Below are 27,051 nucleotides of genomic sequence, written 5' to 3'. Positions count from 1 at the left end.
AGTGAAAAGAAAGCCAGTGCATGCTGAAGAAAAGGGTGTTAAAGTACTGTGTGCTTTAATTTTTTTTTTTTTTTTTTAACATTTACTTTTGAGAGACAGAGACAGACCACAAGTAGGGGAGGGGCAGAGAGAGAAGACACAGAATCTGAAGCAGGCTCCAGGCTCTGAGCTGTCAGCACAGAGCCTGATGTGGGGCTCAAACTCACAAACTGAGATCATGAGCTGAGCTGAAGTCGGATGCCTAACTGACTGAGTCACCCCAGGAACCCCAGAGTACTGTGTGCTTTTAAAGACCAATAGAATGTGGCTTTGCCTGTTATGTGACGTAGTCAAGAATACAAAAAGGAAAATGCATAACGCAGTGAGAGTAGATACTTAATGTATCTAAGATGACTCAACCCATATTTCTGGAAGATGCTCCACTCACAGGTGGAGAAAAACGTGCGTGAACAAAAACTAGAGAGCCACTAGATGTCAACTTGGTGGCGCTGGCCAGGAAGGTGTGAGGGGGACTAAGAAGGGAAAATCCTCGTGGACGGCATTGGCCAAGGCCTCACGGAAGAGAGAGAACGCTACGTGGTCCTGGAGAAGAGAAGGTTTTATGCTGGCGGAGCTGAGGAAGAGGATATTGCGGATGGGAGGAAGGAGACTGAACGGGTGCGAGGGGTCGCTTTCTGGAGAGCCTTGGAGGCGAGGGGGGAAAAGTGGATTTGGAAGTCTTGGCAGATTGGGCAGGAGAGCAGCACGTGGGTTAATGGTATTTTAGGCAGTGACTAGCCACACGAGGTTCAGGATAGGGGGAACCTCAGGCAGCAGACTTCGGTTACCCGGATCCCACTGACAAAGCCTGTCCTAATGCAGCAATGACGGCTAGGGATTCCAGCCAGTTAAGTATGAGCATTCCAGCCCCAGCAGCAAGGCCGTTCCTATTGTGGGCAGAAGCATCAGGTCCTTTAAACCCGACACAGTGAATCATCCGATTCCACCAACGCCCCTTGTCTTCATGCCAACCACGCATCCCTGTGCTCGTTAGTGTCGCTTTTAATTTAAAGATGAGCACTGATAACTAAAATTGCTAAGGAGATACGTAACCAAGTAGTCCGTAGTTTTATCTCTATAGCCTTAATAAGAGAAGAAATAACACGTAAACTGGTGTGAGTGGACATAGAGGAATGTAGGCTATAAAAAATGTTCTCTTAGATGTCATTATAGAAAGTACAGAAATTTTTTAAATTGCCAAGAATTTTCTTTCAGTTGCCAGTAATTTTCTTTAAATGCCCCTGGGCATTTTTAAAATGCCGTGGTTATGTTATACATTCAGTTAGCATATCCCCTTGTATCTAGAGCCCTTTCCACTGTGGTTGGCAATGTGCTAACGGTCCCCGTGCCCTCTACAACACCGTAGTGTAGCCATCCCACCAATGGGCTGGTATTTGTTTAACGTTCCCGCTAATTTTGACTGTGCTATTTCCTCGCTTTATTATTATTATTATTTTTTTTTACATTTATTTATTTTTGAGAGACAGAGACCCAGCACGAGTGGGGGAGGGGCAGAGAGAGAGGGAGACACAGAATCTGAAGCAGGTTCCAGGCTCTGAACTGTCAGCACAGAGCCCGTCGCAGGGCTCGAACTCACGAACCACGAGATCATGACCTGAGCTGAAGTCGGATGCTCAACCGACTGAGCCACCCAGGCGCCCCTGTGCTAGTTCCTCCTTTAAGAGACCTTGTTTGGACATAAAATGGTTTCTTCCTAGAAAAACTATGTGTTCCACATGGAAATAAAGGGAGGGAAACTGGTGGTTCTTGATCGCTCTCAATAGACTCTTTTCCCTAGAGGCCTCTGGGTGAGTGTGTTATTTTCTAGAGGCTGTAATACCACACATTTTGGGGGTTGGTGGTTCCTGATGCGTAAGATGATGTTTTTACCACGAAGAGTGTAATGTTTTCCCATGTAAAGTAAAAAGTGTGCTTCAGGAAGACTAGTCTGCTTAATGGGCATGGGGGTCGATGCCTTGATGTGTGGCATTTCTAGTAATTTAGACTGATCCCGAGGCAGCCCGACGGAGGTGGAACCATGGCTTGATTGAGCAACTTGGTCATGACGGCGTAGTATGGTCTGCTCTGGAAGATGCTGTGTTTCTGTAAAGTGGTGTCGCTCAGTGCGACCGGCAAACAGGGAAAGAATGTTAATATGACGCAGAAGTTGTCCCAGTTCATGGAGATTCCAGAAGGCTAGGGTCTGGTGCCTCCGAGAGCAGCAGCCCCGCGAGGGCCACATGCCTGCTCCACAGCCTCCTTCGTCGACTTCTTCTGTGCTCGGTTCTTTCAATCTGTGTGCCTTTTGCCCTTGTCCCCGTAACTCATCGGTGTCGACCCTTCTGCCCCTTCCGTGGAGCTACCCATTTCTTTAAATCGGAGTGAAATACCCGGAAGATAAAGTTTACCATCTTGATCATTTTCAAGCGACCAGTTCAGTGGCTTCAAGTACATTCACATTGTTGTCCAGCCCTCACCCCCACCCACCTCACCAGACCCCTTTCATCCTGCAAAACCGAAACCCCATATTCATTAGACAATAATTCCCCTTTGCTCCTGTGTCCAGTCCCTGGAAAATACCATTCTCGTTTGTGTCTCTATGGTTTTGACTACTGTAGGGGGCGCCTGGGGGGCTCAATCGGTTGAGCGTCTGACTTCGGCTTAGGTCATGATCTTGTGGTTTGTGGGTTCAAGCCCCGCGTCGGGCTCTTTGCTGGCAGCTCAGAGCCTGGAGCCTGCTTCGGATTCTGTGTCTCCCTCTCTCTCCGCAACCCCCCCCCCCGCGCTCTCACTCTGTCTCTCTCTCTCTCAAAAATAAATAAACATAAACAAATTTTTTTAATAAGAAAAAAATGATTTTGACTACTGTAGCTCATGTAAGTGGGAATAGTACAGTATTTGACCTTCTGTGACCATCTATTTCACTTAGCAAGATGTCCTCAACGCCCCTCCGTGTCGTAGCCCGTGTCAGCATGTTCTTAAATTTTAAGGCTGAAGGATACTCCATTGTATGAATATATCACAGGGGACACTTGGGTTGCCTCCACCTCTTGGCTACTGTGAATGACGCTGCTATGAACCTGGGGGTAAGATATGTTTTCATTCTCCCCCATGTGTAAAGATGAAGTCCTCTGTTTTCTTTACTAGGAACCTACCTTGCCGTTTTCACTGTATCAGTCCTTTTACTGGGGTCGTTACTATTTCCTTAGGGCTCTGGTGAGAAAGTTGCAAGGGTCTGAGTGGTCTGCCTCAGCCCCGCTTCTCCTTCGAACCCTGCCATCTTTTGTGCACAGTTGAAGAGAGCAAGGGAGGTGTTCGTTCAGAAATGCACGTCTGTGTCACGCCAGAGCCGAAAGGCTTATAGAGGCGAAAGGAAATAAGCTGGGGTGCAGCTGTGTGCTATGCCACTTATTAACTACCTGGCAACCTTAGAAATGTAACCAAGCCCAGCTTTCTCCTCCATAACGCCGGCCGCCAAGGCTCCTGGAGGAGTCGCTGACATGAGCCACCGAATCCAAGCACCTGGTCCTTACCTCACAGGGGTTCAAAACGCCATCATCTGTCACAGGACCCAGCAGAGGCTGCAAACCAGAGAGGGAACGCGGTTGCAGAGTTGAGCTCTGTAGGCGGTTGGCTCAGCCCTTCTCCTGTGCCCACACCTGTCTACTTCGTACGAGGGCTTGACCGACCGAACAAATTAGATAAGTAAAAAACGAGAACGTGATGCTCTGTTCTAACGTGAGTGTGCATATGGAGAGATCTGGAAAGTTCGTGGAGGCCAGGGAGGGGTGGATGGCAGGAAGGAGGGTCACAGCACTTGCTGTCAATTTGGGTAGAGCTGCTGGTTTAGTATTCATGGTTTCCAGGAGTGTCTCTGCCATAAAGAAAGGCTCTCGCTGCTCCGCAGAGGACTGTGTGATTCAGTGGTGCTGACTAGTCTTGCGGGAATGTAAACTCCGTCTACAAAGACGAAGGAGGATGAACGCTTGAATGCCGTATTTGACCACTTGGTAAAATCGTTTGTGACTCAGGAAGTAAGGGGCTCAGAGACCCACAAAGGAGTCCAGGATTTCGGTTAAAGCTCACAATCCCGAGGGCCCAAGAAAGCTATCAGTCCAGTCCTCTGCACAGTTAGGCCTGAACAATCACCAAAATTGAGTTCTTGGGCTTTCTGCTTTATGGAAATATTAAAACAGAAGAGAAAAAGAGCCCCCTTTTTGGTTTTTTAATTATATGACATAGAACATTTAATGTCAGTGTTATCATATAAATAATATGTCCTGTAACTTAAAGTCACAAGTAGAACTTGCCAGAGAAAGGGGAACAATACCTAATTGTTAGGAAGGCAGACGAAGAGGACCGCTAGCCGAAACCGACCGTCTCTGCACCGAGGAGGAAGAGAGTGGGCTGAAAAGGGAGAAGGAAGAAAAGCACCAGAGGGACGGGATGTCACATCCTTGCCCTGTTGTGGTTTTCACATTACAGATCGGATCGGATCAGATCGCTCGAGTGTATCCGACTAGAGGAGTCACCCCTTAGCGAGTCTGCCAGAACCCAAGAAGACAACAGCAGACAGAATAAAGAATATCAGAGTGCGTTGCTCGAGCTAAGGGTCAGCATTGTTTGTAAATGTCTTCTCGGGGTGTCTGTGTTCCTGAAGGTGTTTACTGGATTATAATGTAAAGTACTTTTCTCTGGGTTGTGGGAGGAGTTCGAGAAACATTCTGACATTTTGCCTGTCTTCTGCTCCTGGACCTTCTTTCTCGGTCAGTGAAAGTTTGGGGTCTAAATTTGGCTACTGTTGCACTTGAAATAGATGGTCCCTGTTTGTCTCAGATGGTTGTGAATGTTCTGCTGTCACTACACGGGGATCGGGGATAGTTCCGTGGGTGCCCCACACTGCTGGTACGTCTGTCAGCTGTGGTATAAGGAAGCCTCCTGAAATAAAGCTAAAAACTTGGATTTGAATCTCAATTCAGCCATTTATCAGCCATGTGAAGATGGATATTGTTGCTTCAAAATCTCCCCAATCCAAGGCAATCTTTAATTCAATGAATGCTTACTGAATACCTACTGAATACAGACCATGATACTAGGCACCAGGAACTGAAGAAGCTTGCAGGCTGATGATGAAGATAAACACATAATCCTAAAAGAACTATGGAGGGGCGCCTGGGTGGCTCAGTTGGTTAAGCCTCCGACACTTGGTTTTGCCATCTTACGGTCATGGGATCAAGCCCCAGGTCGGGCTCCTTGCTGGTCGTGGAGCCTGCTTGGGATTCTCCCTCTCCTCTCTCTCCCCCACTCATGCACATGCACTTGCACGTGTTCTCTCTCCCTTTCTCTCTCAAACTAAATAAATAAAAACTTTAAAAAATAAAAAATAAAATAACCGTGGGAGAGAGATGAGGGGATACTTAGTCCTGTAGGAATTAAGTATGTGGAAGGGTGGGATGTAGCGTGTGAACTGAGCCATGAAGAAAGACTAGCTTTAAATTGCCGCGTGGAGAACTGCAGAGCTGGCTTTCCAGGCAGAGGGACCCCCAGAAGTAGGTCACAGGCATGGGGAGCACTCCCGAAGAGGAGTATGGCCCCAGGTAAGGCTGAGATTTCAGGTTAGACGAATGGTCAGGAGGTCATGTCAGAAAATGGCCAGTGAATAGAAGCATAGGCTTTGAGAAGTTCCAGGCCCTTCCTTTGCTGAGCTGCCTCAGCTCTACAAGGCTTTCCATCTCCTCCTCTCTCTTCTACCACAGCTTCAGCCTCCCTGAACAGCCCACATTCCCTCCCCTCTCCAGCCCCAGGCACACCCCCTGGCTCCCGCACATCCCTTGGTTGGTATGCTACAGAACTCACTTCCTGCCCGTCAGCTAGAGTGCAGATTATTGCCTTGGTTACATTTTAGCTGTCTTCATTTAGCATCCGGAGCATTCAGATCCTATCCGGTGTCTCTGACTGGTACATTTTTACTCTTCCATGGGACTCGGTTCGGGCAGGATTTCCTTTTTGAAGACTTTTCCAGACTTGCCTTCCACCCCTGTATTCATTGGGATTCTCCAGAGAAACAGAATAAGATATAGATATAGAAATAGAAATAGAGACAGGCAGACAGAGACAGAGAGAAGGAACCACTCATGTGGTAATGGGGACTGGCTGGTTCAAAGTGTGTGGGGCAGGCCGGCAGGCTGGGAACTAAGGCAAGGCTTCTCTGTTGCAGTCTTGAGACCCAATTCCTTCTTCCTCCAGAAACTTCAATCTTTGCTCTTAATACTTTTGATTGGATGAGGCCCACCCACATTATGGAGAATAATCTGCTTTATTCAAAGTCTCCTGATTTAATCTTAAAAAGACCATCAAGGCCATATGGAGACTGGTGTCTAACCAAATAGCTGGACACCATGGCCCAGCCAAACTGACACAGGAAATTAACCATCTTGACCTCACCCCCTCCCCACTCCCATGTACACACTAAAGAACTGACAAGCTCTTGTCTGGGCTTTCACATATTTTAATCTATTCTGTCAGTAATCCTGGGAAGAGAGAGAATTCTCACTGTTTCACAGATGTTGACATTGCAGTTCACACAGGTTAAGAGACTCACCTCAAGTCCCAAAGTTCTGGAAACGGAAGCCGGGTCATGGCCCCCAGATTCTGGTGCCTCCTGCTGCGGTAGGCAGTGTCTATGCTGTGGATGTGGTGAGGGGTCCTTCAGCAGAGGGGAGCTGCAGGATGTTCATACTGGGTATGCTGGGGCTCTGAAAGTGAAACACCTTGAACCCTCGCTCTGCCAAACACATGCAGCTGAGGACCTGGGGGGTGTGTGGGGGGGTCCTCTCTGTGCCTTAGTTTCCCCATTCATAAAATGAAGATAATAGTAAAGTTTACCTAGTGTGGTTTTAATGATGACATACACAACACAGTGCCTGGCGTGAAGTGATCAGACAGCAGACAATAATAATGGCAGGAATAACAAGAACATTTAATCATTCACAGCCAATATATTTGGAGAGAATGTAAATATTCATTTGTATACCTGAAAGTTCTGTCTCTGCCAGGGTTTCATAAAAAACATTTTGAGTTGTGGGAGGCTGGTGGAAAAGGAAGACGGTGAGCTCACATATAAACTAGACACGCACACAGATGTAAATAACCCAGAAAGGACCTGAAGCCTGGCGGAACAGGCTCCATAACTAAAGGTAAAGAAAAGGTCACATCGAAGAGGGTAGGAAGGGCAGAGACACAGTGGGCACAAAACAGACTTGCTGGACCATCCATAGGAGGGATGGAGCAGTGGGCACAGAGAGGGAAAATAAATAGACCCTCATACTGTGCAGCCTGCAGAGGGAAGACGAATTCCCTTAGCATTTGGCTTTGAAAACCAGGCGGGCCAAATTTTGTGAGTTCTTAGAACGAATGGGACTTAAAACTCGGAATTTTAAAACTCACAGGGCCAGGCTCTGGGAGACCTGGGAGGGCAAGAGGAAACTGAGTTCCCACCATTACAGAGACTGCACAAGAAACAGCCCCCAGAGATACAGCGTAGAAGCAGCAGTTAGAAAAACACAGGAGGAAGAGTTATTTACTAATCTCAGAGTAGCTCAGGGACTTCTCCAGGAGCAAAAAAGCTGGCAGGCACCATTTCCCTCCCCATCTGTCCAGCAAAACACACTATAGTCACCTGCTGAAACCAACACTGCACCTCCTGGATTTGCTCCCTCCAGCCAGGCTGGCCTCAGTCCCTGTCCTGCTAAAACTGCTTGTCCTGCCCCTGCACATGTTGTGAATCTGCTGCCTCCAATATGCTCTTGGCTGGAGCCCATCGAAACCAGGGCCACAAGCCTGGCAGTTTGCAAGCAGCCCTGATACGGGCCAGGACCACTCCAAAGTGACTCCTGCCTCAGGGAGAGGAGAAGATTACCAGACACCAGAGTCAGATGGAGGCTCAGCAGTGGGCTGGGGGTAGGTCTGATTACCAGACCCACCCACCAACAGAGGGAAAGCGCCCTACAGTTTGGTGCTACTGCGTCTCTGACAAATGCCTGGTTTGACTTAACTCAAGCTCAAGATGACCCCAGACTGGTCCACTGCACCACAGGGACCAAACACTGTCCAGAACAGGGAAAGAAAGCAACTTCAGATGCTGGACTAAAGGAAAAAGCAGCCACAGTACCAGAGTGCACAGAAGCAACATGCATAGGAGACATCGCTGAAGTGCCAGGTCTGGTAAACGGGGGATACTGCATGCAGGGCACTACAGGACCTCTTCTTCATAAGGCCATTACTTTCCAGAGCAGAAGATGTAGCTGACTTTCCTAATGCACAGAGACAGACACAGAGAGTTAGACAAAACGAGGAGACAGAGGGATATGTCCCAAATAAAAGAATGGGACAAAATCATAGCAAGAGACCTAAGCAAAACAGAGATAAGTAATATGCCTGATGGAGAATTTAAAGTAATGATCAGAAGGATACTCACTGGACTTGAGAAAAGAGTGGAGAACATCAGGGAGACCCTTAATAAGTAGACAAAAAAACACATTAAATGAAATTGAAAATACACTTGATGGAATAAGTAGCAGGCTAGAGGAAGCAGAAGAACAAATAGACTAGAGGAAGCAACCTGGTGGACAGAGTAGTGGAAAGTAATCAAGCTGAGCAGCTGAGAGAGAAAAACATTATGCAAAATGAGAATAGACTTAGGCAACTCAGCAACACCATCAAGCATAATTACATTCCCATTATAGGGATCCCAAAAAGAGAAGAGAGAGAACAGGGGGCAAAACTTCATCTGAAGAAATAATGGCTGAAAATTTCCTGAATCTGGGGAAGGAAACAAATTCAGGTCTATCTAGGAGGCACAGAGATCCCCCAACAAAATTAACCCACGGAGGTCCATACCAAGACACATAGTAATTAAAATGGCAAAAAGTAGTGATAAAGAATTTTAAAAGCAAGAGAAAGAAAACAGTTACATACAAGGGAAACCCCATAAGGCTATTAGCTGATTTTTCAGCGAAACTTTGCAGGACAGAGGGAGTAGCATGATATATTCAAAATGATGAAAGGAAAAAATCTGCAGCCAAGAATACTCTATCCAGCAAGGGCACTATTCAGAATTGAAAGAGAGAGAAAGAGCTTCTCAGACAAACAAACAAACAAAAAAAGAATTGATGGCCACGAAACCAGCCCTACGAGAAATGTTAAAGGGGACTCTCTGAGTGGAAAGGAAGGACCTAAGTAAGAGTAAGAAAAGTAAGAAGCATAAAACCTGTAAAAATATACATATCTGTAGAAATCAATCAAGAGACTCACAAGATAAAAGGACATGCAGTATGATACCATATACCTAAATCATGGTGGGGAGAGGAATAAAGAACGGGTTCAAACGTAAGCCACTATCAACTTAATATAGACTACTATAAGCAGAAAGTATTACACATAAACCTAATGATAACAAATCAAAAACCAGTAATAGATCTGCAAAAAATAAAGAGAAAGGAATCAAAATATGTCATTAAGGAAAGCCAATGTATTGTGAGAAGAGCTCAAAGAAAGAAAAGAATAGAGAAGAACTACAAAAACCACCATAAAACAAGTAACTGTAGTAACAAATACATACCTATTGATAATTGCATTGAATGTAAATGGACTAAACTCTCCAATGAAAACACATAGGGTGATGGAAATGGATAAAAAAACCCAAGACCCATCTACATGCTGCATACCAGAGACTCATTTCAGACTTAAAGACACGTGCAGGTTGAAAGCGAGGGGATGGAGAAACAAACCAATTACCAGCAATGAAATTGACTCAGTAATAAAAAAAAATTCCCGACAAACAAAACTCTAGGACCAGATGGTTGAATTCTCCCATTTAAAGAGGAGTTAATACCTATTCTTCTCAAACTATTCCAAGAAAAAGAAGAGGATGGTAAGTTTCCAAATTTATTCTATGAGGCCTGCATTATCCTGATACCGAAACCAGATAAAGACGCTACAAAAAAAAGAAAACTACAGGCCAGTATCTCTGATGAACATAGATTCATAAATCTTCAACCTAATATTACCAAATCAAATCTAACAATACATTAAAAAAATCATTCACCATGATCAAGTGGGATTTATGCAAGGATGGTTCAGTATTTGCAAATCACTCAACGTGATACATCACATCAGTAAGAGGATAAAAAATAGATGACCATTTCAATAGATTTAGAAAAAAGTATTTGACAAAGTACAACATGCATGCGTGGTAAAAAACCTTCAACAAAGTAGGTTTAGAGGGAACATTTCTCAACATAATAAAGGCCATATATGAAAAATCTACAGCTAACATCATAGTGGTGAAAAACCGAGAGCTTTTCCCTTAAGGTAAGGAAGAAGACAAGGATGTCCACTGTCACTACTTTTATTTAATATCATACAAGAAGTCCCAGCCACAGCAATCAGAAAAGGAAAATGAACAAAAGGCATTCAAGCTGGTAAGGAAGAAGTAAAACCTTCACTGTTTGCAGGTGACATGATACTATATATAGAAAACTCTAGACTCCACCAAGAAACTACTAGAACTGATAAATGAATTTAGTAAGGTTGCAGGATACAAAAATCACTGTACAGAAGTCCACTTCATTCCTATACACTAATAATTTTAAGCAGCAGAAAGAGAAATTAAAACAATCCCATTTACAATTGCACCAAAAAAGAATAAAATACCCAGGAATAAACTTAACCAAGGAGATGAAAGACCTGTACTCTGAAAACTATAAAATGCGGGTGAAAGAAATTCAAGATGACATGAACAAATGGAAAGATATTCCATGCTCATGGATGGGGAGAATGGATATTGTAAAAAATGTCCATACTACCCAAAGCAATGTATACATTTAATGCAATCCCTATCAAAATACAAATAGCATTTGTCACAGAACTAGAACAAACAATCCTAAAATTTGTATGGAACCACAAAAGACCCTGAATAGCCAAAACAATTTTGAAACAGAAAAGTCGGAGGTATCACAATTCTAGATTTCAAGTTATATTACAAAATGTAGTAATCAAAATAGAATGGTACTGGCACAAAAAATAAACACATAAATCAATGGAGCAGCATAAAATGTCCAGAAATAAACTCACAATTATGTGGTCAATTAATCTTCCACAAGGGAAGCAAGAATATGGAATGGGAAAAGACCATCTCTTCAACAATAAATGGTGTTGGGAAAACTGGACCACTACATGCAAAAGAATGAAACCGGACGGCTTTCTTTAAGAAACACACAAGAATAAGCTCAAAATGGATTAAGGATCTAAATGGGAGAACTGAAACCATAAAAATCCTAGAAGAGAACACAGGCAGTAATTTCTCTGATATCAGCCATAATGACATCTTTTTAAATATGTCTCCTGAGGGAAGGGAAACAAAGTCAAAAATAAATTATTGGGACTACATCAAAATAAAAAGCTTCTGCACAACAAAGGAAACTATCAACAAAAGTAAAAGATAACCTACTGAACAACAGAAGATGACATATCTAATAAAGTATTAGTATCCGAAATATATAAAGAACTCATACATTTCAACACCATAAAAACCTCAATCCGATTAGAAATGGGAATGGGAATGCAAGCTGGTGCAGCCACTCTGGAAAACAGTATGGAGATTCCTCAAAAATAGAACTACCCTACGACCCAGCGATTGCACTACTAGGCATTTATCCAAGGGATACAGGTGTGCTGTTTTGAAGGGACACTTGCACCCCTATGTTTATAGCAGCACTATCAACAATAGCCAGAGTATGGAAAGAGCCCAAATGTCCACTGATGGATGAATGGATAAAGAAAATGTGGTATATATGTATACAATGGAATTTTACTCGGCAATCAAGAAGAATGAAATTTTGCCATTTGCAACTACGTGGATGGAACTGGAGGGTACTATGCTAAGTGAAATTAGAGAAAGACAAAAATCATATGACTTCACTCATATGAGCACTTTAAGAGACAAAACAGATGAACATAATGGAAGGGAAACAAAAATAATATAAAAACAGGGAGGGGGACAAAACAGAAGAGACTCATAAATCTGGAGAACAAACTGAGGGTTACTAGAGGGGTTGTGTGTGTGGGGGGGGGGTGGGCTAAATGGGTAAGGGGCACTAAGGAATCTACTCCTGAAATCATTGTTGCACTATATGCTAACTAAGTTGGATGTACATTTTAAAAAATAAAAAAATAAGTAAAACACACAAAAAATAAAATAAATTTATGTGGGAAAAAAATCATAATCAAATTAGAGAGTAGATTTCAGTACTTACTACAGAGTAAATGCTCACTTAACAATTGCTGAATAAATTAATGACCAAAGAATTTTGTCACACATCAGTTTATGAAACAATAAAACAGGCTCCCTTAATAAAAGAAGAAAGAAAGAAAGAAAGAAAGAAAGAAAGAAAGAAAGAAAGAAAGAAAGAAAGAAAGAAAGAAAAAAAGAAAGAAAGAAAGAAAGAAAAAGAAATGGGGAGAGAACAGGAACAGACATTTCTCCAAAGAAGACAGACAGATGGCCAACAGATACATGAAAAGACACTCATTATGACTCATCATCAGAGAAATGCAAATCGAAACCACAATGAGATATCACCTCACACCTGTCAGAATGGCTAAAATAAAAAACATAAGAAACAAGTATTTGTGAGGATGTGGAGGAAAAGGAATGCTTGTGCATTGTTGGTGGGAATGCAAACTGGTGCAGCCACTGTGGAAAACACTACGAGTTTCCTCAAAAAATTGAAAATAGAACTCCCATATGATCCAGTAATCACACTACTGGATATTTACCCATGGAATACAAAAACATTAATTTGGGAGGATATATACACCCCTATGCTTATTGCAGCATTATTTACAATAGCCAAATTTTGGAAGCAGCCCAAGTGCCCATTGATAGATGAATGGATAAAGAAGATGTGATGTATATAAAAGGAATATTACTTAGCCATAAAAAAGAATGAAACCTTGCCATTTGCAACAACATGGATGGATCTAGAGCAGAGTGCTGAGCGAAACAAGTTAGAGAAAGACAAATATCACTTGATTTCATGCATGTGGAATTTACGAAGCAAAACAAATGAACAAGAGGGAGAAAAAAGAGAAACCAAAAAACAGACTTTTAACTATAGAGAACAAACTAATGGTTGCCAGAGGGGAGGTGCGGGGGGAGGGGGGTGAAATACGTGATGGGCATGTATTCATGGGAAATACATGATAAGAGCACACTTATGATGAGCACTGAGTAATGTATAGAATTGTTGAATCTGTGTATTGTACCCCTGGAACTAATATAACACTGTGTGTTAACTACCCTGGAATTAAAAAAAAAAAAAAAAAAAAGAAATCATATAGATGTTTTAAATTTTAATTTTAATCTGATTTGTTGATAGTGTATGGAAATGAAACTGTTAATTGTATATTGATCCAGGGTACTCAACCTTCCTAAACTTACTGATTCGTTCTAGTAGTCTTTAGTTTTGTAGAATACACCAGATTCTCTAAATAAGAGATCATGTTATGTATAAACAAAGCTTGTTTTATCTTTTCCTTTGCATAAAAAATGTTTCAAATTGTGCATGCATATACAGTGAATCCTGGATTATCCCATAATTTTAATGAATGACGTCAGGTGTCTGTTTATTATTTATCTTACCATTCCTAATATGCCTTCACTTATTCCACGTACGTTTCTAGTTGTTTATTTTATTATTATTTTTTTTTGAGAGAGAGCACGCGCGTGCGTGGACACTAGCAGGGGAGGGGCAGAAAGAGAGGGAGAAAGAGAATCCTAAGCAGGCTCCGTGTTGCCAGCAGTGAGCCCGAGGCAGACTCGATCCCACAACCAGGAGATCATGACCTGGGCTGAAATCAAGAGTTGACACTTAACCGACTGAGCCACCCAGGTGCCCCTCTACTTATTTATTCTTTAGTAGGTGCTTCCTTAGTGAGCACCAAACCTTTGTGTTCTGGTAGTCTGCTGAACATCTAATTTCCTTTGACGGATTTTTCATATTTAGTCTCTGATTCTGTGGTGTTTTGTTCTAACTTCCTAGAAGTTAATGTCCATTACTGAGGCACATTGTTGTAAGAGGGTGGGGTCTGGAGGTCAACTGTCTGATTTCACATTCCAGCTATGTGTCTTCCTGGGTAAGTCTCCAACCTCCCTATTGAGGCCTTGGTTTCCTCATCTGTAAAGTGGGAACATCAGCAGTTCCCACCCCATAGGGTTTATGCCGAGAATCAAAGGAGTAAAAACATGTAAAATGCGTAAAACAGAACCTGGCACATAGTAAGTATTAAATGGACATTACCAGACGTCACTGTTTTTTCTACCCTTAGAGTTTTTAATAGTACTAAGCATTACATATGCAATGCTTGACTAACTCAGTTGCTATACGTGGCCCGGCGTGAGGGCAGCAGAGAGAAGAGAAGGGTGTGTTGCTGGAGAGTCATGATTCAGCTCTCGGGGAAGACCTAGTTTTGAAAGGTCGGTGAACCTGTCAGAAACAGCCAGCACAGGCGGAGAGCAGAGCCTGCCATCCGAAGGCGCAGGTGACGCTGCGGGACTCTGCGGAGGATGTGGTTAGGACTCCGCTGCCTCTGAGCCTCTCCCTGCCCCTGTCCTGGAGAAAGTTACAGGTCTTGAAACAGTTTTGTCTCTTCCCCTGGGTTCGGGGCCTAGTGTCGGTTCTCTGCGTTCCTTCTCATTTTTGCACCTTAAATTGTAATACTCTTTTCATTGCTAACTTTTCCGAATTTCCACACACGGTGTAGTTGAATGTGATAAAGGCGATGTGCAAATCAAAGAACCATCCTGAATATGTGTGTGAGAAGAAAAATCTGTATTACATCTGTTCTCATGTCTAATCATGTTCTCTGAGTTGAGACTGGGGCATCCTCCCTGGACATTGTCCTCAATCTGATTTTATTCCATCTGCAGTTTTTCCTCCACAAACATGAAATCAACATCAGAAGAAACATTCCAGTGCGTTACAAACACGTCAGCCCTTTGGCAAATGAGCCTGGATGCTAGACCAGCCGTGTGGATTTCCAGACAGGCTCTTGTGTTGTCCTGGAGCCTCTGATGTGGGAGCCACACCGTCCACCTACTGTCCTGTCTTTGGGCTGCATGGCCCACCTCACCAGCTTCTCCCTCGCTGCCACCCGCACAATCCTTACCTTCCACTTCATTGCCTTCATTTATGGATGCAACTTGTTCTTGTCGTGTAGGCAAGGAGGAAATAATAGAGCAAGTCTGTTAGTGTGGGGCAGGAACGTGAAGAAGCTGTCAATTTAGGACCAACCTAAAGTAAGCTCTTTAGACGAAGAAATCCACAAAGGCAGCCAAGACCACTTTCAACAGAAGGTATTTGGTGGAGGGAACGCGCCACAGAAAATGGCAATAAAGAGCGTGGGCATTTTCTCTAAAAGAAATCGCAGACACCCTCCACATTGTGGGCCTGCAATTCTATTCATGTTTTATGTCACGTAGAAAGAACACATACTTCCTGGGGATCTGTGCAGGAGAATGGGGTCTAAGAAAAGGAGATCATTTTGAACTATTTGTGGGGATTGATGCCCACTAAAAATGCCTGGGAAGTGGCCTAGTGGAAGAAGGTGTGGTGGAAAGAGGGTGGCGTTTGGAATTTCTCCCTTGGGGTTTGAATCCCGGCCCAGCCACTTCTACCTGTGTGATCTGGAAGCCAATAAGGAAATAAATGTCTGCTATTAATCAAGCAAGTTCAATTTTATGAGGACATTTGCATATGTTCTCACTTGATGTTCACAACGCTAGGTGGTGGATCCTCTTGTTATCCCTATTCTTCTGAGGCTAACACGATACCAAGTATTAATGAGGGCGGCAGAGCACCCAGAAGTCTGTTATGTCACTCGTGGGAATGTAAACTGATACAACCACTTTGAAAAAATGTTTGGGGGCACCTGGGTGGTTCGGTCAGTTGAGCGTCCCGCTTCAGCTCAGGTTACGATCTCACGTTCATGAGTTCCACCCCCACATTGAGCTCACTGCTGCCAGCATGGAGCCAATCTTGGATATTCTCCCCCCCTCTCTCTCTGTCCCTCCCCTGTTTATGCTCTCTCAAAAGTAAATAAACCTGGGGCACCTGGGTGGCTCCGTCGGTTGGGGGTCCGACTTCAGCTCAGACCATGAACTTGCGGCTTGTGGGTTCGAGCCCCGCATCAGGCTCTGTGCTGACAGCTCAGAGCCTGGAGCCTGCTGCAGATTGTCTGTGTCTCTGTCTCTGTCTCTCTCAAAAATAAATAAATGTCAAAAAATTTTTTTCAATAAATAAATAAATAAATATGTAGGGGTGCGTGGGTGGCCCAGTCGGTTGAGTGTCTGACTTCAGCTGAGGTCATGATCTCACTGTCTGTGAGTTCGAGCCCCGTGTCGGGCTCTGTACTGACAGCTCGGAGCCTGGAGCCTACTTCCCATTTTGTGTCTCCCTCTCTCTCTCTGCACCTTCCCCACTCGTGCTCTGTCTCTCTCAAAAATAAAATAAAAACATTAAAGAAAATAAATACGTAAACCTTTAAAAATATTTGGCAGTATGAAACAAGGTAAACATATGCAAACTCTGTGACCTAGCAATTCCACTCCTGGGTATAATTTTTTTTTCTAGTACAGGCACATTCAACAATGTTCCTGGAAGCGTACTAACCAACAATAGCAACAACCTAATTGTTCACCATGAACAGGACTTCGTATGTTCAAACAGTGGGATACTACACAGCAATAGAAAAGAATGAACTACTGTTAGTTACATGGACTGTGGATGAAGCTCACAGGCACAGTGTTAAGAAAAGAAATCAGACACAAAAGAATACATACTGCATGATCCCATTTATATGACGTTCAAAAACAAACAGAAGTAACTTATGGTGATGGTGGTTAGAATCATCTCTGTCCTTGGGGTAGTGGGCATTGCTAACGGGGAGGGCACATGAGGTGCTAGAGATATACTATCTTTTGATCAGCCTTGTGGTTACACTGATACTGCAATCGTTTTCTGTGATATGAAAACAAATCACCACCAACTTAAGTGGGTTAAAACAACACATAGGTATTTTCTCTCAGTTTCCATGGATCAAAAGTCTGGGCACAGCTCAGATGGGTCCTTGGCTCTGAGTTGCAATCAAGGTGTGGCTGGGCTGTGTTGTGATCTAGAAGCTTGAGTGGGGAAGAACTTGCTCCCAAGCTCGTTCAAGTTGTTGGCAGAACTTACTTCCGTGCAACAGTATGACGGACAGCCCCCCTTCTGTATGGCGATCGGCTGGAGAATGCCTGCCCCCACCCAGGTCCTAGAGGTTGCTCACAGTTCCTTGCCACATGGGCCTCTCCAACGGGGCCACTTTGCTTCACCAAGCCAACAATGAGTGTCTGTTAGAATGGGGTCTTTATATAATAAAATATCCTATCACTCGTGCCATATTCCATTGGTTGGGTGGAAATCGCAGATTCTGTCTGTAGCGGGAGAGTGACTTACATAAAGACAGAAACATCAAGAGGCAGGCATCATGGTGGGTCATCTTGGGGTCTGTCCAACACACACACACACACACACACACACACACACACACACTCACCCAGCTATACATGTAAGATTTATGTACTGTACCATATCTAAGTTATACCTCAAGTTTTTAAATATTTAAGGCTAAGAGATATAAAGTAACTTGCTCTAAGTCACTTAGTTACTAAGTGGCAGGAGTGGGGTCCAAATTCAGTTGTCTTCTACCAAACCTGTGCTCTCACCCTGAAGACTGAATGAAAAGATGTAGGGAGAGATTGAAGTCTACTCTGATGCAGGGACCGGCGGCTCTCACAGTGATGGTGAGACATTTCCATTTTATTACTTGTAAACATTTCCAGTTTAATTCTGCAAAGTGTTCAGGGGGCAGTTTGTATGTCTCCAGCAATGCAGTAAGTCTGGCAGGTGCCAGAACCCTGGAGTCTAATTGACTTTGGTCAGTGGATGCCTTTACTGCCGTTTTCTTAAACTCTAGGAGTATGATTCTCTTATCCTAGTTCCTTTCCCTGGCACATTCATTTATTCATTTTCCCTCGCTACCCAGATCTAGAGACTTACTGTGAATATTCCTCAGTTAATATTCTGGTCTGGAAAGTAGCCCTCTGTTAACATTTACTATAACTGTCTCCTTAACTTGCTCCTCATTATTCAAAGTCTACTTCTAAGTGAACAGTGAATCATCTTGTTCTCTCTCATTTGTTCTTTACTTTTGAAGTTGGTGGGGGGAAGAAAAAAGAATTAACTTGGGTTTTAAGCTGGAAGTGTTTGGTCAGAGCTGAAATTCAAAACTGGTCACATGATTCATCTCAAAATTATAGTTGTGGGCTATGGTGGTTATTAGGAGTTTGCTTAGAATTTTGGAGTTGAAAAGAATTATTGTTTTAATAGGACTTATAAAAATGAGCCAAAAAGAATTGGATGCCTGCCTAGACTGTCAGAACCCTGAATTTAGAAACTGGTTTTTTAAAAAAATTTTCATTCTTTATGTTTCTAATATGCTTTAAAGCATATACTAACATCTAAAGTGTATTATTATTATTATTATTATTATTATTATTATACTGTTGAAGACCGAGTACTTAGTATGTACCTAGTAATGTGGGAGATCTCAAAGGAAATAAATAAAGTAAAAGAAAAAAATGTCTGCCCTTAAGGAGGTCATAATGTCTTTGATCAGTGCTGAAACACATTTGTGTCTGAAGTCTTAGGGTAATTAATGTTCGCCGAGGCTAAATACTGTATGACTCCAACTATATGACATTTTAGAAGAGGCGAAACTGTGGAGACGGTAGAGAGAGCAGTTAGAAGGGAGGAATGGACACGTGGAACACAGGAGATGTTTAGGGCTGTGAAGCTATTCTGGGTGAAACTGTGGTGGTAGAGACATGACATTCTGCCTTATTAAAACCCACAGAAGTGTTGAATACGAAGAGTGAACCCCGCCATTAACTGTGGACTTCAGTTAATAACGATGTGTCAATATGGGCTCATCAATTGTAAGAAACGTAGCACACTGATACCACATGTTTATTAACAAGGAGAGAAACCGTTTCCGGTAAGAATAAGGAGGTATGTGGGGACTCTCTGAACTTTGTTTAATTTTTCTATACACCAAAACCTGCTCTAAAAAAGACTGTTAATTAAAAAATTATATATATAAATACACACACACACACACACACACACACACACTGCCTCAGGGCGCTCATAATGTCTTTGGTTAGCCCTAAAACAGAAGTGTGTCTAAGGTCTTAGGGTCCCACAGAATGGAAAGTAACAAACCCCACCTAGGGAAGTCAGGGAAGACTTCAAAGACGTGAACTTGAGGTGAGCCTTGAGCAAGACTCTGGAGGTCACCAGGCAGGTCTGGGTTTGCCTGTGTGTGTACTCTCAGCAGCCGTTCATGTTACATACTCTCTGTAGGCCTGGCGGTTCTAAAGCCTTCGCAGAGATCGTCTCATGCGATCCCTACCACGACAGGGCACGCATCATTATTTCTACACTACGGATGAAGAAACTGAGGTTCAGGAGAGCTTACCCAAGGCCACCCAGCTAGTGAGAGGTGAAAGGGGGCGCAATGGCAGCTGCCTGCCTCCGCAGCCAGGGCCCCATCACCAAGGTAGAGATCGCGTCGCGTGGAGGATCAGGGGCGCGCTGTGACACAATGAAGGGGCCAGAGCGATGAAGCAAACGTTGACAGAGGAGGGGCTCAGTCATGGCAGTGTAGTAAGACGGGATTTCAGGAGTTGCTTGACTGAGGCGGAGAGAGAGACTGTGTTTGTGGAGAACTGCTCTTGGAAACTGTCCTCCTCAGTCGAGTCGACATACACCCCGGAAACCCAGATTCACGGTTGGGAGAGGGGCAGAGGGGTCTTGAAGAGCTTTCAGAACCACGTGGGAATCGGGCTGTTGCAGACAGCCACTCACCCCTCACGCTAATGGCTTTGTGCAGATTCTGGTTGGCCAGTAAGGAAGCTGGGGACATGGTTTTACTGCCCATTCTCCTCTCTTCCTTATGGCCACCTGGCCCATCATATTTTCTCCAGATCCTTCGGATTTCCTCCAGCATCCTTTTGGCTGAGCACACAGGGAGGGCACCCTAGACCGATGCTGGAGCCGGCCCCTGGGCAAAGAATAGGGAAAATGCCTTTCTTTCTCTGTCCGAGTCAGTTGGGCACTCCTTACCCTCCCCCAAATAGGTACTTATGTGCCCAAATAATGTGACAAATACCAAACATCATTCTTTTTTTCTTTAATTTTTTATTAAGGTTTATTTATTTTTGAGAGAGAGAGAGAGAAAGAGAGAGAGACAGAGCATGAGTGGAGAAGGGGCAGAGAGAGAGGGAGACACAGAATCCAAAGCAGGTTCCAGGCTCTGAGCTGTCAGCACAGAGCCCGACGTGGGGCTCGAACTCACGAACCACGAGATCATGACCCGAGCCAAAGTCAGACGCTTAACTAAGCCACCCAGGCGCCCCTACCAAAGATTATTCTGTCATCCTAGAAAGCTTAGAGAGACGTCTGCTCTGATAAACTGTAAAATTAACAACAGCAAATCTTTCTTATCCATTCTGATCAGTGATGACAGCCACCATTTTATTTGCATTTTACCATGTGCCAGAAAGTAAGCTAGGACTTTACATATATTATCACACTTGATCTTTACCAGAGTGTGTCACAGAGAAGGAGAAGGTCACAGAGAGGTTAGACAATTTTCTCAAAGCTGCAGCGCTGGGGTAGAAGAGGCCAATGCTCTTTCAGGCTTTATCCACCCCAGGGACACCTGTGGGCCAGCCGAGCCCTCTTTCCTTCCCTTTCTGCCTTCACAACCAATTAAGAAACAAGATGCAGGAGACTGACAGATGAGGACAAAAATGTCAGGGATGTTCCTGATAAAGTCTGGTAGAGACTGTGACTTTGGGTCTGTGCGAAGAGTTCTTACTCATATTATCTGCATGTTCTTCCTGCACCTCCCCCCCCCACCCCCGCCGCCTTGAAGTCAGATGACAGCCATCAGGTATCCTGTCCAGGTGACAGTCTGGCTCTGGAGTAGTCTGGGTGGAGAGGTTCGAAAAGAGTGAATCCTGTGCTTTTAATAAATTATTAATAAATTAGGTGGACCAGTGGATTTCTCCCACTTCTTGGGCAGTAGAGGGTGGGGCCCGAGGCCAGAAGGGTTACTTTTTGGAAGATCCTTAAAGACAAAGTATCTAAAACAAGGACAAAGGAGTTTCCTTTCTGTATCAGTCAGCTTGGCCGCCATGACAAAAGACCACACTGGGCGGCTTAAACAATAGGAATTTATGTTTTATATTTCTGGAGGCTGGGAGGTCCAAGATAAGCCACCAGATTTGGTGTCTGCTGAGCCCCCACTTCCTGGCTTGCAGCTGGCCACCTTCTTGCTGTGTCCTCCCAAGGGAGAGGCAGAAGGAGAAGGTAAGACCCAGAATTCTCTTCTTATTAAGGCACTAACCCCATCATGGGGCCCCTCCTACATAACTTCATCTAAATCCTCTCTCCTGCCAAAGGTCCTACCTCCTAAACCCATCTTACTGGGAATGGGGGCTCCAACATACGAGACTACAGGGGGAGGCGTGGGGGAGATGGACAGGGGATAAACATTCAGTCTGGAACACTTTCCTCCCTTATCCCTTCTCCTGAAAAGCCCCTGAGGAGTGGGGACTGTCGGGGGACCGAAGACAGTAATTCTTCAGAACCCTGGACGAAGCCTCAATACAGCCGCCTTCACAGAGTTTAAAAGCAGCAGCATGAAATCAAACCTGGCCCCATCATTTTTTACTGGCTGGGGGACCTACCATAAGCAATGCATTCCCCTTCTCTCAACTTTGTTTTCCCATCTATAAAACAAGAATGATAATAGCACCTTGGGGGCTGTTTTGAGGCTTTAAGGAGGTATTGAATGTAAATGACACAGCATATTAAGCGCTCAATAAATATTAACAGAAACACACATTATACTTTTGGAGACGTAATTATGTGGGGGGGGGGGGAAGTGCACCTTAAACTTGGTGGAAAATGGTACTTTCTGTCCCTGGACATTATCCTGCAGAAAGCACCAGTGATGTTACCATGAATCTTTGGTCAAAGCTATGGATTGGCTACTGTTAGAATTTAAGCGGCTAGTCTGGTCCAAGGAGATCACAGAGAGGAAAACAATTCAAAGAAACCTTGGGACTCGGTCTTTTGTGGGGAGGGTAGAGGGCAGATGTCAGCTTTGTTTGCAGGGTGGTGAGTGATGGCTGGTCCTGCAGGCCGAGAGAAAGGTCACTGGAGGAGATTTAAACCTTTTTACTCAGAAGCCACACTGACATTCCCCATGCAGTGATGGAAGCTGAAGGAAGCTGGTCCAAATCTCTCATTTAACCAATTAGAAAAATGAGATGCAGAGAAGTTTGGTGATTTATCCACTTAATGCTTCTAGCTAGTGATGGTCAAGGGCCCAATCCCCACTCCATGTCACATGGATGAGGTTTCTCTTGAAACATCCTGCCTTGCTCCAATAGGTTAGTATCTTTTACATCAGGAGCTCAAGACTCTCATTAAAACACTAAAAAGTGTATTTTTTAAAGGACAGGAACTCATAAATATCAAGCACCTGTACGTGCTAAGATACCAGGATTCTTCTATGGGCTAAAGTTGGGTATTTTCCAACCAATCCAGAGAGTGAGCTTTTTTCCCTTTTCCCTGAGAAGGAAACTGAAACTCAGGCAAAAGGCTTGCCTATGATCCCAGGTATCAGGACAGCAGATACCTCGAACTCTGCAGAGATCCAAGTATCCGGGGGCCAGGGACTATTTCCCCCAAGAAGGTGGTTTTGAGTATAATGTTTTTCTCCACTAGAAAAAGTGTCGCGTGTAAATATTAATAGTGATTTCCAAGCAGGCAGAAGTGATTGAGACCCAGATTTTTTATAAAGAAAAATAAAAATGTTCTCCCCAGGTTTGTGCTAATTCTAAAGAGATCATTAAAAAAAGTTCGCCCTTGAGATTTTTTTTTTTTAACAATACTAAAATAGATTTAATTTTTAACACTCGTAAGGGCTTCAGGCAGATTTTTTAAAGTTATGCAAAATAGAAATAAGTGGGATATTTGATATTAGCCTCTCATGCTGTCTCTAAAATTTTCCAGTTTATTTATGAATTTTTTTTTCTGCTTTAAAAATATGTGCTCATTGCTGAAAATTTGGGGATTTCAATAAAGGTTCAAACAAAAAATTTAAAATTTGTCCACATTTCCACCACTCAGAGTTAATTGCCATTAATATTTTGGTGTGTGTGCTTTAATTAATAGACTTTTTTAGAGCAGTTTGAGTGAAAGTTCCCATATACTCCCCCCCAACTTCTCCTACCATTGACATCTTACATCAGTGTGGTACATCTCTTACAACTGATGAGCCAATATTTATACATTATGATGAACGAGTTTACATTTGAGTCACTCTTGGTGTGGGTTTTGACAAATGTATGTGATATGTATCCACCATTTGATATTACAATTTTTTTCACTATTTAAAAGAGTATAAAGTTAATTTTGACTCTTCATTCGGTAATTTCATCATTTTATGTTCTTTTTTTTTTTTTTAATTAATGTTTATTTATCCTTGAGAGAGACAGAATGTGAGCGGGTTAGGGGCAGAGAGAGAGGGAGACACAGAATCCGAAGCAGGCTCCGGGCTCCGAGCCATCAGCACAGAGCCCTAGGCGGGGCTCGAACTCAGGAGCTCTGAGATCATGACCTGAGCCGAAGTCGGAATGAGCCACCCGGGTGCCCCCATTTTATGTTCCTTAGTTTAAAAATAGTTGTTATTGTTCCTTGATGACAGAAGTAATCCATGTTTACAGTAGTGCTGGCGCATAGTAACCATTCAAATGAATCACCTAAAAACTGGCAGCTTTCGAAAGGGTATGTTTACTTTATAAGTTTCATCAGTTGCATGTAAACATTCACAGACTATTTGGGGTCCTCATCCTAGCACAGGAGGGTTTGCTTCGCCTCTGTGGTTTTCATGCGAATTAATGATTAGCCCGTGAGCCACACAGAAAAAGGTGGTAGTGCTTTGAGTGGGTTCACTGAACGTCACACATAAGACTTGTCGTAGTTCCTGGGGAAAAGGGTAGGTTTAAAAATCCTCACCTAGTGTTTCCCTTGCTCGGAAATGCGCGCAGCCACGGTGCCTTCGCTCCACGCCCAGGCAGAGGTGGGGCGAGTGGACGGGAGGTGGGGGGCGGTTGCCCCGGCGACGCGGCGGCTCCTCCCGCCCTGGGCGAGGCTGGGGGGGCTGGGGTAGTGATATGGGGGCGTCGCTGGGGGTGGTAGGAAAGGAGCCGGGCTGGGGGTGTAGCTGAGAGGAAGAAAAGCTGGGGTGGGGGAGAAGTGTAGGAGGGCCGGGTGGGTGATCCGGATGGGGGATGGGGGATGCTGTTGGGGGGTTGGGAATGGCCGGGAGGATGGTGGGGACAGCCGGGCTGTAGGCGACGGCAGCCTTAGCTGGGGGTCGCTGGGCGGGGGGCGCGGCCTGAGAGGGTGGCGGAGGGAGAGCCTGGTCGGGGGCGTGGCCTGAGTGGACAGAGACCCGCGCTGGGGGCGTGGTCAGGGCCGGCCGGGGGCGTGGCTTGGGTTGGAGGCTGGCCCGTCCGCGGGCGTCGAGGGAGAGCTGGGCTGGGGGCGTGGCCGGGCGGGCTGGGGGCGTGGCCCGGGGAGCCCGGAGGCTGCGGCGCCGGCGGGATTCAGCAGCGCGCTTTCTCCCGGGGCAGCCCCGCCCGCCGCCAGCCCGGAGTCAGCGCACGGGTGCAGAGGCTCCCGGGGAACCCGGCGTGCGCGGAGCTCGGCGGGACCGGGACCGGCCCCGTGTTCGCAGGGACGTGTTGGATCCGCTGGCTTTGGAGGCTCCGCCGAGCGGGGCCCACGCGAGGTGAGGCTGCACCCGGGCGTGCGGCTCTGCGGGGTGGGCGCGGGGCCGGCGTCCAGGGCTGTTAGCTGGGAGCCCCGGGAGAGGAATTAGCCCCAGGCGATGGCTTTCGTAGTCCGGGGACGCCCCGCTCAGTCCTCCTGGCCGCTCGTCGGGCCGCCCGCGCTGCCCACCTGTTGGTGCCCTGCGGCGGTTGCTCGGCGCTCCCCGGGCTCGCCAGCGGCGTGGCCCGGGGGAAGCGCGTGCAGGCGGTGCTCGTGGAAGAGGCCGGCTCCTGCACGACCCTTTCGGGGATTACCCTGAAACTTTACCTCGCGCTCCCGACTCGCTGGGCCTGGCCTGCGAGGTTGCGCGGGGCGCGCGGACAAAGGTTCGGGGAGCCTGGTGCGGCCGGTGTTCCCTCCCCGGCTCGGCTCCCTCCGGCAGCGTGACCGGTGCGGCGAGCGCCCGCCCGGGGCTGCTGCGGCCGGCGGCCCTGGAAGGGATGCGGTCGGAGAACTTGGTTTTGAAAGCGAGTTTCTCCCTGGTTCCCAGCTGGGGCTCATTTCACGAGAAAGAGCGGTGGGACCCGGCGTCTGTCGTCTGTGGATCGGAGGGAGTTGCTGGCGTCGGTTTGGTTCCGTTCGTGGTTGACGTGGTGAGGGAATTTGCATACCAGCCCCGGGAAGGTAGGAGCCGCCACTGCTGCCCGCGTCAGGGGGAACTCAGGTGACCTGTGCTGGCGGGCCACCCATCTGACTGTGCAAAGTTACAGAGCCTGAGCAAATCTCCCCTCCCTCCAAGTGCGAAAAAGCAAACCAAACCAAAGCAAACAAGAACTCTCCGGGTTAGTTGCTTCCCAGCGTTGGATGATAATGTTAGAACAGTGATTTGAATTTACTTAGCATTTATGACCAGGGCTATCCAAAATCAAAATCAACCCCTCCCCCCCTCCCCCCGTTTTCTCTGCACCGCACCTCGTTTTCTGTGTTGCCTGTTTTCTTCCCCATAACCCCCCTCCAAGAGTCCCAGTTCTTTGCTCTCCTTTGCCAACAGGCACAGAAATCTCACTCCCGTTTTGTATTTCCACCTTTCTTAACAAATGCACCTTTTTTCTTCACGTCCCCCAATTTGCAAACCTGCTCACTCCATTGTTCTCCTGGTGTCTGTTAATTATGCACTCCTCCCGCTGCTGAACCTTGTTCTCTGCCCCCACATCCTTTAGAGTTTTATGTGACTGTTTCTTATACATATTGTAATTTTCATCTACCTCCTTCGGCCCCCACATTTGCCATCGTCTGTCCACCCAGTTTGATTATCCACTTTTTCCATTTGTGCTACGCAGGCGTGGGCATCCTGATTCTGTATCGTGAGTTTCTCCCACGTGGTGCCCTCTTGCTTTTTACCTACTTCTTTCGCCTTGACAGGTGCTTTTTGCCAGCACAGCCTGCTGTTGCCCTCACAGCACCCCTCGTTTCACTGTCTTTGGTTGTGATTCTTCTATGCCATCACCATCCGTAGGTTCCTTTTCCTCTTTTCCAATCAGTCGTCCGTTACCTTGCAGGCTTCTTTATTTCAGACCCCTGAAGGGGTCAGGAGGTGGAGGTGGGGGACAGCTGTATCTCCCCAGGAGTGCTCTGGATTTCAGGATCTTCCTGTCTGCTCTAGTATCATATACATGGTTCTGGAATTATGTTACCATTGATATCAATACGAACGTTAGGTAGCACTTACCAAAACACTTAACGTGGGCCAGGCACCCTTTTGAGGGATTTACATGCAATAATAACTCACAAATCCTCCTCTCCTCCTTGGAATATAGATATTATTACTGTCCCCATTTTACAGATGAGACCAGAGAGGCTGAGAGAAGGAACAGGCCCAGTTTCTCATGGCTACGTAGTGGTGGACCCCTCCTCACCAGGTGCTGAGCTTCCGTGCGGTAGGAACTTTTGAACTCAGACATGGGCTGGAATTTGGCTTTGGAAACCAGGTCATCATTTG

The 27,051-nt window shown here is 45.3% G+C and overlaps 1 protein-coding gene and 1 long non-coding RNA gene across 5 annotated transcripts in view; one reads left to right on the top strand and one right to left on the bottom strand.

Annotated features, from left to right (window-relative positions):
- The window catches only part of LOC123587372, a 28,705-nt gene extending 3,801 nt beyond the window's left edge, over positions 1-24,904 (bottom strand). The window contains exons 1-3 of one of the 2 annotated variants that reach the window (XR_006707277.1): positions 24,294-24,904; positions 6,641-6,794; positions 3,573-3,620 (exon numbers count right to left, since the gene is read on the bottom strand). This is a non-coding gene — a long non-coding RNA (uncharacterized LOC123587372). The remainder of the gene's footprint in view (positions 1-3,572; positions 3,621-6,640; positions 6,795-24,293) is intronic. The other variant, XR_006707290.1, reaches the window with a different exon arrangement.
- The window catches only part of SPATA13 (spermatogenesis associated 13), a 340,610-nt gene that overhangs the window by 174,441 nt on the left and 139,118 nt on the right, over positions 1-27,051 (top strand). Inside the window, exon 1 of one of the 3 annotated variants that reach the window (XM_045455725.1) lies at positions 24,852-25,071. The exons of the other annotated variants lie outside the window; for them this stretch is intronic. The gene's annotated coding sequence lies outside the window, so the exon portion shown is untranslated. Of the gene's footprint in view, positions 1-24,851; positions 25,072-27,051 lie in introns of those variants that run through there. 3 annotated transcript variants of the gene reach the window in all.

This window comes from Leopardus geoffroyi, chromosome A1, assembly GCF_018350155.1.
Source record: "Leopardus geoffroyi isolate Oge1 chromosome A1, O.geoffroyi_Oge1_pat1.0, whole genome shotgun sequence".
NCBI classification, from domain to species: domain Eukaryota; kingdom Metazoa; phylum Chordata; class Mammalia; order Carnivora; family Felidae; genus Leopardus; species Leopardus geoffroyi.
This window is presented reverse-complemented; position numbering and strand designations above follow the sequence as displayed.